Source organism: Ruditapes philippinarum, unplaced genomic scaffold, assembly GCF_026571515.1.
Source record: "Ruditapes philippinarum isolate M1 unplaced genomic scaffold, ASM2657151v2 ctg5615_1_1_1_1, whole genome shotgun sequence".
Lineage (NCBI taxonomy): Eukaryota > Metazoa > Mollusca > Bivalvia > Venerida > Veneridae > Ruditapes > Ruditapes philippinarum.
Genome location: NW_026865447.1, coordinates 41569 through 52709, shown reverse-complemented (window position 1 = coordinate 52709; position 11141 = coordinate 41569). Strand labels below are relative to the sequence as shown.

Genomic DNA, 11141 nt, shown 5'->3' with positions numbered 1-11141 from the left:
AGTTCGTTACAGTTTTTGCAAGTATGGTGTATCGTGTAGGTCAAAAGTCTGACACGCAAATATGACTGTCTATATTTCATCTTCTATACCATATAACAGGTCCAAAAGCGGCTGGAAGTAAAACTTTTGAAACATCTTTAAAAGCTGTATACTGGTCTATTATCTATGTCGTTAATTTCGTGAAAGGAATTATAATGGATGAAGCATGTTAATTAATACAAGGTTGATATAAATTTGCGGTTGTTTGCAATAAAACACTAGTCCAGCGGTTCGGCTTTAAACCATTTATATTGGACTATATAACCTGTAAAAAGCATTATTATAACTATTAATTATTACATATCAAATGAATATATACGATGAGTGATATAAATTTCATATTATTAACGAAACATTGGAGTTGAATAGTACATAACATGTATATTAGTAGTTCAGGGTTTGTTTTTTGTTTTCAATTTATTTTCAATATCTTTCAGTTTGTATGATTTACAAAATACATAAGCAAATCATATATGTAAATATAAATGTATAAAATAATAAAATAGGTCAGGTTAAAATTATCCATCACAATTTATGGTAAAGATGTGGCAGGTCTGTATTTTGGCAACTGTTTCAATGCTCTGTCATGTAGGTTAGTGTATGTGGCTCTGTGTAACTCTTTGAATTTTGTTTCATATAAACACCAGTGGAAATGCAATAAATTATTAATACTAGTATATATTACTTGTATTTCAACTACATGTATTTCATAGAAAACCGTTCGAAAAATATAACAGTAGATCTACTATAGTTAAACTTCATTTTTTTTGTCTTACACTAGTACTAATTGATTCCATGTTAGTTGCTATTTCGCTGCGTCCTTTTGCCCTTTTCTCATTTTCTCTATTTATAATTCACAGGCTGTGTCCTTCAGGAACGCCCAATTAGCATTTATCTCACGGCATAATTCATTTTTTTTTTCAAAAATATGAAAATTCGGGTTAAACTGTACTAAACATCACATTCTTAATCCATTTGCATATCAATTGGTGTAAAGTGGGCCTACAAGTTACAGGGCAAATGCATGCCTATCAAAATAACTGTCCCCTTCTTTATCTCTGCAACCATGCATATAGCCACGGATTTATATAATATAAATCCGTGATATAGCTAGTCAAAAATGTAAACATTCTGGTTGAATTGTACCAAAAAAAAAATCATATTATTTATATTAATTCGCATATCAACATAAATTAGGACTGCATGTACATACTGAAGGGCAAATGCCTATAAAAATAACTGTAAAGTACAAAGGTATACTGTACATTTGTACTTAATTAATCTCGGTAACCATGCCTGGACAAATTTAAGTTATAAAATCAAAATATATAATCTATTGAAATTTAATTCTTGTTATTTGAACAAGGACTTTAATTACAATATTTAAGATCGTGGTTTTTGAAAGACCCTATAGCTTGTTTTGCCCTTTGTCTCTAAGGGAAACAAAACAAATTTGGTGGGTGTTCACCATATTAATTTTTCCATGATATCAATCGCAACTTTTCGGCCCTTTCCGTCAGTCTACGGAGATGTATAATAGCCCGAATAGTTCCGAATGAACGGAAGTGAACAGTCCTCCTTTTAAAAAAAAATTGTGCCATCTGTCAAAGTTAAAAATAACAGGAAATTTTAACGCCGTTAAGGCGTTAATTTGATAAAATGAACTTACCGATTGCCAAATGTATGTCTTAAACATGGCTATGTACATTAATCTGTACAATAGTTAACAAGTAATTCACCGGATTCTGTTGGTGCTAATCATTGGAAAACTAAAGTTTAGAAGAAGGAAAAGTTTTTTACAAAGCAAATAATTTGACAAATTGGGCCGGGAATTGTTAGCCAGACTGAAGACGATCCCTTGTTCAAGGGAATTTCACAAATAAGCGTGTAGAGGACGGACAATGGCTTGTTGATTAACGAACAAGAATGTGTGAAACTGTCCGAGAAATGCCAGCAATTGCCAGTAATCGAGGTTTAATTGGCAAAGGTGGTCACTAATCAAATGAATGAATGAGTCAATCATTAATTATCACCAATTAAAATCAGTATCCTTAACATACACACGATTTGATTTTTAGCCCGTAACAATAAATATTTCAACCATTGTTTTGACACTGTGAAGGGTATTTTAAATTTTACGGTTTAACCTACAAGTAAGAAATACAGTGAGATACGCCAATTGGTTATCTTTACTCGCAATTCTACGGATAAGAAAAGCCTGTCTGCTGCTAGTTCGGAAACTGTCAATAGGTGTATTATAAATAATTATTATAAATAGTGGTAACACAAACTTAAATATTAATAATTGAAAAGTGGGCTGAGTTGGAATAGGGCCAACCTGACTCGTGGGGCCGAGTACGTTTTAGGGCCAAGCTGACCCGGAGTGTCTAGCGAAAAGTGACTCGCGTATGGCTAGCCAGGACACACTGTATCGGCTAGCCGTACGGCACTTTTCAAAATTATATGGAAGTTGAAAAACCAAAGTATTTCAGAAAATAATTAATTGGAAGTAAATATTGCTGACCCAGTGGAATTTTATATCCGCTCGGCTCCATCAAACTCCCCGCAGTGGTTACTTCCCCTGATCAGTACAGTAACCACTGCCACCACAAGTAAATTTGGTCATCAGAGAGGGGAATATATATTGTCAACTTTTAATTCGAAATAGAATACTTTTATATCATTAACCCAGGTTTTTCCGAAGGAAAAAACTGGTTATTAGATTGAGGTATGTCGGCGGGCGGGCGGGCGGGTGGGCGGGCGGACGGATGGGGGGGCGGGTGTAAACAATTTCTTTCTGTCGCAACTCCTCCTACATTTCTCAATGGATTTTTGACCAAAACTTTCACAGAAGCTTGTCATCAAGTGCCCTGGCGCATATCATTGTCGGGGGTTTTTGCGATTAGATAATATTTGACCTAATTATGGCCCTTTTGTTTTTTTTCCTTATATAGAATATATAGTGAACAATTTCTTCTGTGCGCAACTCCTCCTACATTTCTCAACGGATTTTGACCAAACTTTTCACAGAAGCTTTGTCATCAAGTGCCCTGGCGCATATTGTCGGGGTTTTGCGATTAGATAATATTTGGACCTAATTATGGCCCTTTGGTTTTTTTTCCTTATATAGAAATATATCGTGAACAATTTCTTCTGTGCGCAACTCCTCCTACATTTCTCAAACGGATTTTGACCAAACTTTCTCAGAAGCTTTGTCATCAAGTGCCCTGACACATATTGTCAGGGTTTTGCAATTGGTATATATTGGACCTAATTATGGCCCTTTGTTTTTTTTTCATTATAGAGAATATATAGTGAACAATTTTCTTCTGTGCGCAACTCCTCCTACATTTCTCAACGGATTTTTGACCAAACTTTCTTAGAAGCTTTGTTATCAAGTGCCTGGCCACATATTGTCGGGGTTTTGTGATTGGATAATATTTTACCGAATTATGGCCCTTTGTGTATTTTTTCCTTATACAGAATATAATAGTGAACAATTTCTACAGTGCGCAACTTCTCCTACATTTCTCAACGGATTTTGACCAAACTTTCACAGAAGCTTTGTCATCAAGTGCCCTGACACATATTGTCGGGGTTTTGTGATTAGATAATTTTTTACCTAATTATGGCCCTTTGTTTTTTTTTTCCTTATACAGAATATATATAGTGAACACTTTCTTCTCTGCGCAATTCTGTGCGCAACTCCTACAATTCTCTAGGGATTTTGACAAAACTCTCACAGAAGCTTTGACATCAACTCTTGCTGCATGTTGTCAGGGTTATGAGATTTGATAAATGGTTTGACCTAATTATGGCCATTTATTTTTTTCCCTTATATAGAAATATATTGTTTTTGTTCCATATATAGAATATAAAGTGAACAAATTCTTATTTGCACACCTCTTCCTACAAACTATTTTGACAAACTTTCACAGAAGCTTTCTCATCAAGAGTCCTTGTGCATATCATCGGGGTTTTGTGATTTCGGGTGGGCAGGCGGGCGTTAACTTTAAAACAAATGCCCCTGCATGACAAAGCTTCTGTGAAATATTTTGCTGAAAACCTGGTTGCATTGCATTGCGATGTTCCTTGTTTTAGTTTTCTTTCATTAAATTGTTATGCTTAATGTACAAAAATGTAAAAAATATACGAATAAAAATTATTTGTAAACATAACGAAAAATATTTTCACTGTGACACCATATGTATAGTAAACAATATATGACTGAAGTTAGACAGTTATTGAACGATTGTGCAAAAGATTTTGATCCAGCACTAGCTTGTTTTAAAGTGTAAACAAATTGAGTGTTTTGAACATATTTTATCTGGTAAGGATGTAATTATAAATCTGCCAGTTGGATATGGGATCCTTGGCGTTCTGAAACTGGCCGCCATTTTTGTCACATGATACAACAATCGTCAAGTGATTTTAGTGGTGGCAGTGTTTAAAGTAGCAAAGCGTGACGTAACCACTGTGAGGAGTTTGCGGCTCCATATCACCTCTATACTGTACTGTTACAGTGAATTTGTAAAGCACACCTACCTTGTACTTTCACTTGTAGTTCAGCTTGCTGTCCCAGATTTCAGTACAGAAATGTTTAGTTATACCTTTCCAGTTTGTTGTTAATTTTTTACTTCATCCTCTTTAAGCTTTGGGATTATAATATATAGAGAGGTGACAGGTCATTGTCCAGGGTCCATAACTCTTGTATGAATTTTGACAGAATTATAGCCCTTTTTGAACCTTTAATGTTTTGCATGCAACATCAATCTTCAAAACTACTGAAGGTATTCTCGTGAAACTTAATGCAAGCTTTAGAGGTCATATAAACTAAAGGTCACTAGTTATCCAACGCCCATAGTTCTGACTGAATTATGGCCCTTTTTGAACATTGTTAATTACAGTTAAAAGTGTTTTGTGCAACAATACTTTCAAAACATCTCGGGGTATTAATTCATTTAAAACTTAATACAATATTACATTGTTACATGTTTGTTGAATCATAATTGAAGGTGTCTGTCCAAGGCCTATAACTCTCATGGTTTCAACTGAATTATGGCCTTTCTGAAAATAAGAAAATTCGAAATCCAGCTTTTACATGCAAGTGCATAAATCAAATTAATTAATCTTCATAACTATTGGAATGTATTTACATGAAACTTAATACTTAACTTTGGGATTATTATTGGAGGTCATTATCCAAGATTTATAACTAATGTGATAAGGTGATTTCAAAAATCCTAATAACAAGTAAAACATTTACATGAGATAATATATGTATGTAATTTTTACAAGATGTAATTTAATGTGGCCCATTATAAACATAAATTCCTTTTATTTTCAGTGATGCAAACCAGAAAGAGATAAATAATGATCAAAAACAGAACAAATCTAGCAATAAAAAGCTTTTAACTTGTGGGAAAGCTGCTAACCACACACAGTATGACCATCTAAGGGGGATAACTAACAGGAGTGAACATCCGCATATACCTGAGCCCGAGGTTGCCATAATGTTCCGTAAAAAAGGTGCCAAAAACTCGGAGGTTGATATGACAGAATTAGAGACACGATTGCGTAAATTAAAGAAGCAGGTAACAAATTTTTCAAAACAGCTTGAAAAGCTTGTCCATTATCTTTGTAACAAACTTAATTTTTTAGCTGGTGCTGGTCACATTGCAGGGATTTTTTTGGCTCATTTTATAGCCAATATTCGGTCATAATCCCTTTAAAAATAATATATTAATTTTTTTCCCAGTCCACAGGAAAAAATTCCCAATTGGAAGTTACAGAATGAAAATATTGAACAACAAATTCTTAAATTTTTGAAAATAAGGGCTTCTTCACTGTCATCGTGTTTAAATGTTTGAAGACGCCATCCTAGACAGTGATTCTATGCATTTATTTATCATTGCAAAAACATCGCTTAAATTCCCAATTCGATGGATGTGGGTCATGTTCCCAAAATCCTGGGAAAAAAACCTGCATTGAAATTTGTTTTGACCTAATATATGATTGATATTGTTATTCATGCAATATAATATTCATGTGATGCCATATCGGAAAAGCAGTATAATGTAAGTCTCGAAATAATGCTTTAAAAACCATAATTATTATACACTTAATTAAATTTTTTGAACTAGTTAACCTTTTTGTTAAGGTTCATTTCTCAAAAACTATAAAAGGTATGCTTTTCGAATTCATTGGAGATAGATCTTTCAAACTAAATTTGTACATATGATGAATAAATAACTACTTCTTTTTCTTTGAGGCTCTGCAGGTCAAATCTTGAGGTCATAGCTAAAATTGCAAATTTACTACCATAAAAGAATATAATTATACATGCAATGCAATATGCATGTGTATTTTGTCATATTTTCCCACTCAAATGGTTGGTACATTGCCTCTGACAAATCTCAAGTTTAATGGTAAAATTATTCTATGTATTCATTTAGGGGTAAGTGAGGGAAGGGCCATAGAATGTACATGTCTTTTCTAGCATATTAAGTTCTGTTAGTTTTTATTGTTGTTTTAAAATAATTATGGTTGCTATATCCTAAATTAAAAAAAATGCACAGTGTCGGAAGAAAGCATCATGTGACTCTTAACAAAACATTATAAAGTTATGATATTTGTACATGTATATATTGTACTATGTTATTTCTGGCACATAATAATTAAATATTAGGACAACTGGCAATCGGTCAGTGTAATTTTTGTTAGAGATTGGCATAAATGCATGTATATGAATTAAAACGCTTCCCAAATTAAAGGATTTTTGTAAGTCAAGGGTTAGTGAAAATCATCTTTTCTGTTTCGGCCTAAATTGTGTTGGTGCACCTTAAAACTAAACAAAACAAACAAACAAGCAAGCAAAATGATAATGACTGGCTGTCAGTTAGATGCTATCATAGGCCAGCTTATCTAGTCAGTTACTGTAGTTTCTTAATTGTCCTATTTTGTATTGTAATGTCATATGTTAACACAAGACAAAAATTTCATTTGAAAAAAGACAAAGTTGTTTAATCATGTAATAACAATATTTAATCATTGAAGGCACATTGTGTCTTGGAAATGCTAAATCTAAAGGAAATTATTCATTTGCCATATACTGTTCATAAGCCATCTTTTGCATATTTTTGCACTGCATTTAAATGGTATATTTAGTGAATGAGTATTTTGTATGAAAATAAAAATACTTCTTTGCTTACATTTTGAAACCTTTTCCGACTTATCACTGCATGTTCAACGCTACTTTTTTCAGTTGTTCAATATCTAATAGGGCTAGGGCGAGTATCCGAGTACTCAGATAATCACGAATCAAAATGAAAAATCAAGTACGAATATTCGTCAACCCAGAGATCGTGGATTGCGATCTTATTTGTTTATTATACATTCGCTATTTCTCACACTTTAAAAGTAAAAAAAACAACAATTTACTAAGTATGAATTATGCGTTGTTTACCTAAATACAAATTGCCAATTAAAGACATGAAGTAAACAAACATGTACCATGATGCTCGAACATGTACATGTATATTCGAAAAAGTAATCGCTTTATTTTTATTGAGCACTTATAATGTTTTTACATGAAAATAAATCAATATTTTTAGTCACTATGTATAGATTTATAATAACGTGACATGTATTGAAGACGGTTTTATTTTTAATAATCCAAAATTAGCGAAACTTGGAAATACTTGTCTTTTCATGTGATTAGACAAGTTCTTGTACAAGCAGAATAAGTCAGTTCACCGTGGCATGTTTTACAAACTGCTTAAATTTTCTCTGGTTCAATTGAAATATCAAAGTACATGTATTTCCAAACATTGAAAGTAAATTTCGCTGGTGGAATTTTATATTGGCGCGACTCGTTTTCAACCTTTAACCCAGTTTATATTTGCATAGTATTATTTAAAGAAAAATAAACATGTTTTCAGAATTGATGTTCATGTTTTTATGACAACAAAAGATTTGTGGTTCGATTTGTGAATCGCAAGTGCTGAATCGTGGGTCAGATCGGATTGTCTCTTATCCAATAATAATATCTAACATGCTCTTAATCTGTTATAAAAACATTATTAAACACAATTAAAATAAGTACATATTTCTGAGGCATAATGTGCCTTTTAAACAATGTTTCATAATCAAGTTGATTTCTAAATATTCATTATTGAAAGTTTACAGCTTGTGTTTTTTTTTTCAGACACCAAAGTCTTCCTATACATACAGTCAGATTGGAAACTACTGGAGAATACGAGGAAATACACAACTGTCAATAGAATGTTTCCGGAAAGCTTTAGCCATCTCACCGAATAGTCCAGATATTCTACTCTATCTCGCTAGAATCTTGTTTAACCTTCAATATTTAGACGATGCAATTTTCCCTCACGCGTAGATCTCTTGCCATGCAGTCAAATGAAAAGACAACTCCTGGCATCAACATTTTACTCTTGGTGAAATTTTAAAAGCTTAACGGTCATTATCAAAGAAGCTAGTCTTCATTTTCAGCAGGCGTTACGATTGAACCCAGGATTTCAAAGAGCGGAAGCACATCTCTACATGACATGGAAGGGACGCCCAATCCTTCAGTTACTCAGTACACACTCTTTTATAATTCTGTTTTCTAATTATGGGTGTGGTTTTTGGAGTAATTACGTCTATGGAAGCTAATTATGATGAGGGTAGTGATGGTAAACCTCAGAGGCACTTTAATCGGGCTATGGCCATGCGTTCAATGAAGCTGGGTATAAATCCGAGGCTTATAAGAATGCGAAAGCTAAACGGTGTTTGAAATAATCATTGTAATCATTAGCAGTCTATGGAGTGTGCTTATAATAAGCCAATAATGCTATCTCTGTCTATAATAATAACCTGCCAGACTTCTTTTATACTTGATTTCTTAAACAAAATAAAAAAATGTTACGTTGTACCATTTTGCTGTTTATTTTTTGATTTACACTTAAGTATGCTGGAATGTCACCCTACGATCCTCTAAATGAGCGAAAATATTTCAAGAAAATCAAACTTGCAAAAAATGTACAAAGATTTAAAGTCAAGTAAAAAGATTCAAGTAATTATTTACATGTTAATTAGTATGTGCGATTAATGACTGATTTTGCACTATTTATTACCATATTTTTACTGCATGATTAAAACAGTATGGAGGCATCCATGGCCGAGCGGTTAAGGTCATTGACTTCAAACCACTTGCCCCTCACCGCTGTGGATTCGAATCCCGACAGGGACTTTGGATTATTTAATGTGAGGAAGCTATCCAGCTAGCTTACAGAACGTCAGTGAATCTACTCAGGGCCAGTTCGTGCCTGAAATAATGCATGGAAGGCCACCTGAGGTCTTCCTCCACCAGTAAAGCTGGAACTTTGCCATATGACCTATAGTGTGACGTAAAACCCAATCAAACAAACAAACTAACAGTATGGGCTATTTTTGCATATTTTGACCTCGACCTCCTTTTGGTAATTTACATGAATTGTACATATGTAAGTGCTGCTTGCAATATGTAAATTATTTCCTTTGTTCACTTCACAATTTTTGACTCTTAAATACATTTTAACATTTTTATGAAAATTGGCATGTTGCTTAACCCATTACCCCATGAGCATTTTGTGGAAAATGGCTATTTTCATTGAAAAGTCTCCCGTTACAAGTTCAAGTTGCTATAAAACTATCAAAACTGCTTCAATGCTAATCAAACTTGGCACAAATGTTGACTGGACCATTGCCATTGTAACAACATGCTCAATCTGAAATTTCCTGTTACCATGGCAACTAGGGGACATCTCAAAATTGCCAAAAATCACTATTTTGCGTTGATTTTTTCCTTCAAAATTGATTTCAAAGTGCTGCCACTTCTCAATGGATTGAGATAGAGTCAAAGGCTTTTCAGCATTGGTAACACGTTACCTTATGATCGACCTGGGGCCTTTTTTCGCCTCCCACAAGTCCAAAATTTTCTTGGCGATGAGGGGGACTCCGCCCCCCTTCAACCCCCACTTCTGGCAACCCCCTGATGTATCTTTTGGATGTGGGGCCGCGCCGAAAAAGTGGTCAATTTTTTAAACAACATTTCTCAAACAAAAACAAGTGTTTGGGGGCCTTAATAAGGCATTTTTTCACCATTTGAGAAAGCAAAAAGGGCGGTGAAAAAGGCGTAGAAAGGCGTATATATCTGGTAATGGGTTAAGAGTAATATTGTGATTATAACCCCAGCACAAAAGTACCTTTTTAGAATGTCATGGTTTAAGTGTCAAAAACTGTAACAGTAACTGAAATATAACTAGAGTATTAATGGACAACATACTTGAGTCAATGGGTAGTCGGTGGTAAATGAGGTTGTTGATTCAAACAACTTGGTCCTCGCCACTGGGTTTGAATCCTGCAAGGGATTTTTTATTCTTTCATGTAAAGAAGCATCCTAGCTAGCACATCAACGGTGGTTCTACTAAGGTGGCGTTTGTGCCTGAAATAATGTATGGAGGGGCATCTTAGGTCTTCCTCCCCTAGTAAAATCTGGAAAGTAGCTATATGACCTTTACAGTGCTGGTGGGATGTAAAACCCAATGAGATAAATTTCAAAATTTGAACAAGCTCTGTATGAATTATAAGCAATAAAAAATTGTATTTCTATCATAGATTCAATAATGCTAAATTAATCATTCACCGAATACCCAATGATTAAATTAATGCCGATGTAATTGATTCTTAAAAAAATATAGAAGAAAATATTGTATTTTAACTATTTTTTTTTTCAAGATTTTGATACACATAGTTTCAAAACATATCATAAGACATGGAAATTCCTCAGTGTCTGAAGTTCTTTATGAGATTGTTTAAAAGTTTGATTGACAGATTTAAAAGATATTAAAGGTGAATTTCCACATGTACAATGTAAATTGGACTGGAAGAAGACCACACCTTTTCCTTCTGATAAAATTATTTTCTGTAATTATTTAACATTCTTTACACAGGGATCCAGCACAGTGTTTGGATAGTGTAAAAAGTAATTATAGAAATATATATATATATATATACTATACATATATATGATAGTGTAAAAAGTAATTCTAGAAAAAAACTAT

The 11141-nt window shown here is 33.6% G+C and overlaps 1 pseudogene; it reads left to right on the top strand.

Moving 5' to 3' along the window:
* Positions 1–5369: 5369 nt before the first annotated feature.
* On the top strand, positions 5370–8971 carry LOC132729072 (tetratricopeptide repeat protein 17-like; annotated as a pseudogene).
* Positions 8972–11141: the final 2170 nt, after the last annotated feature.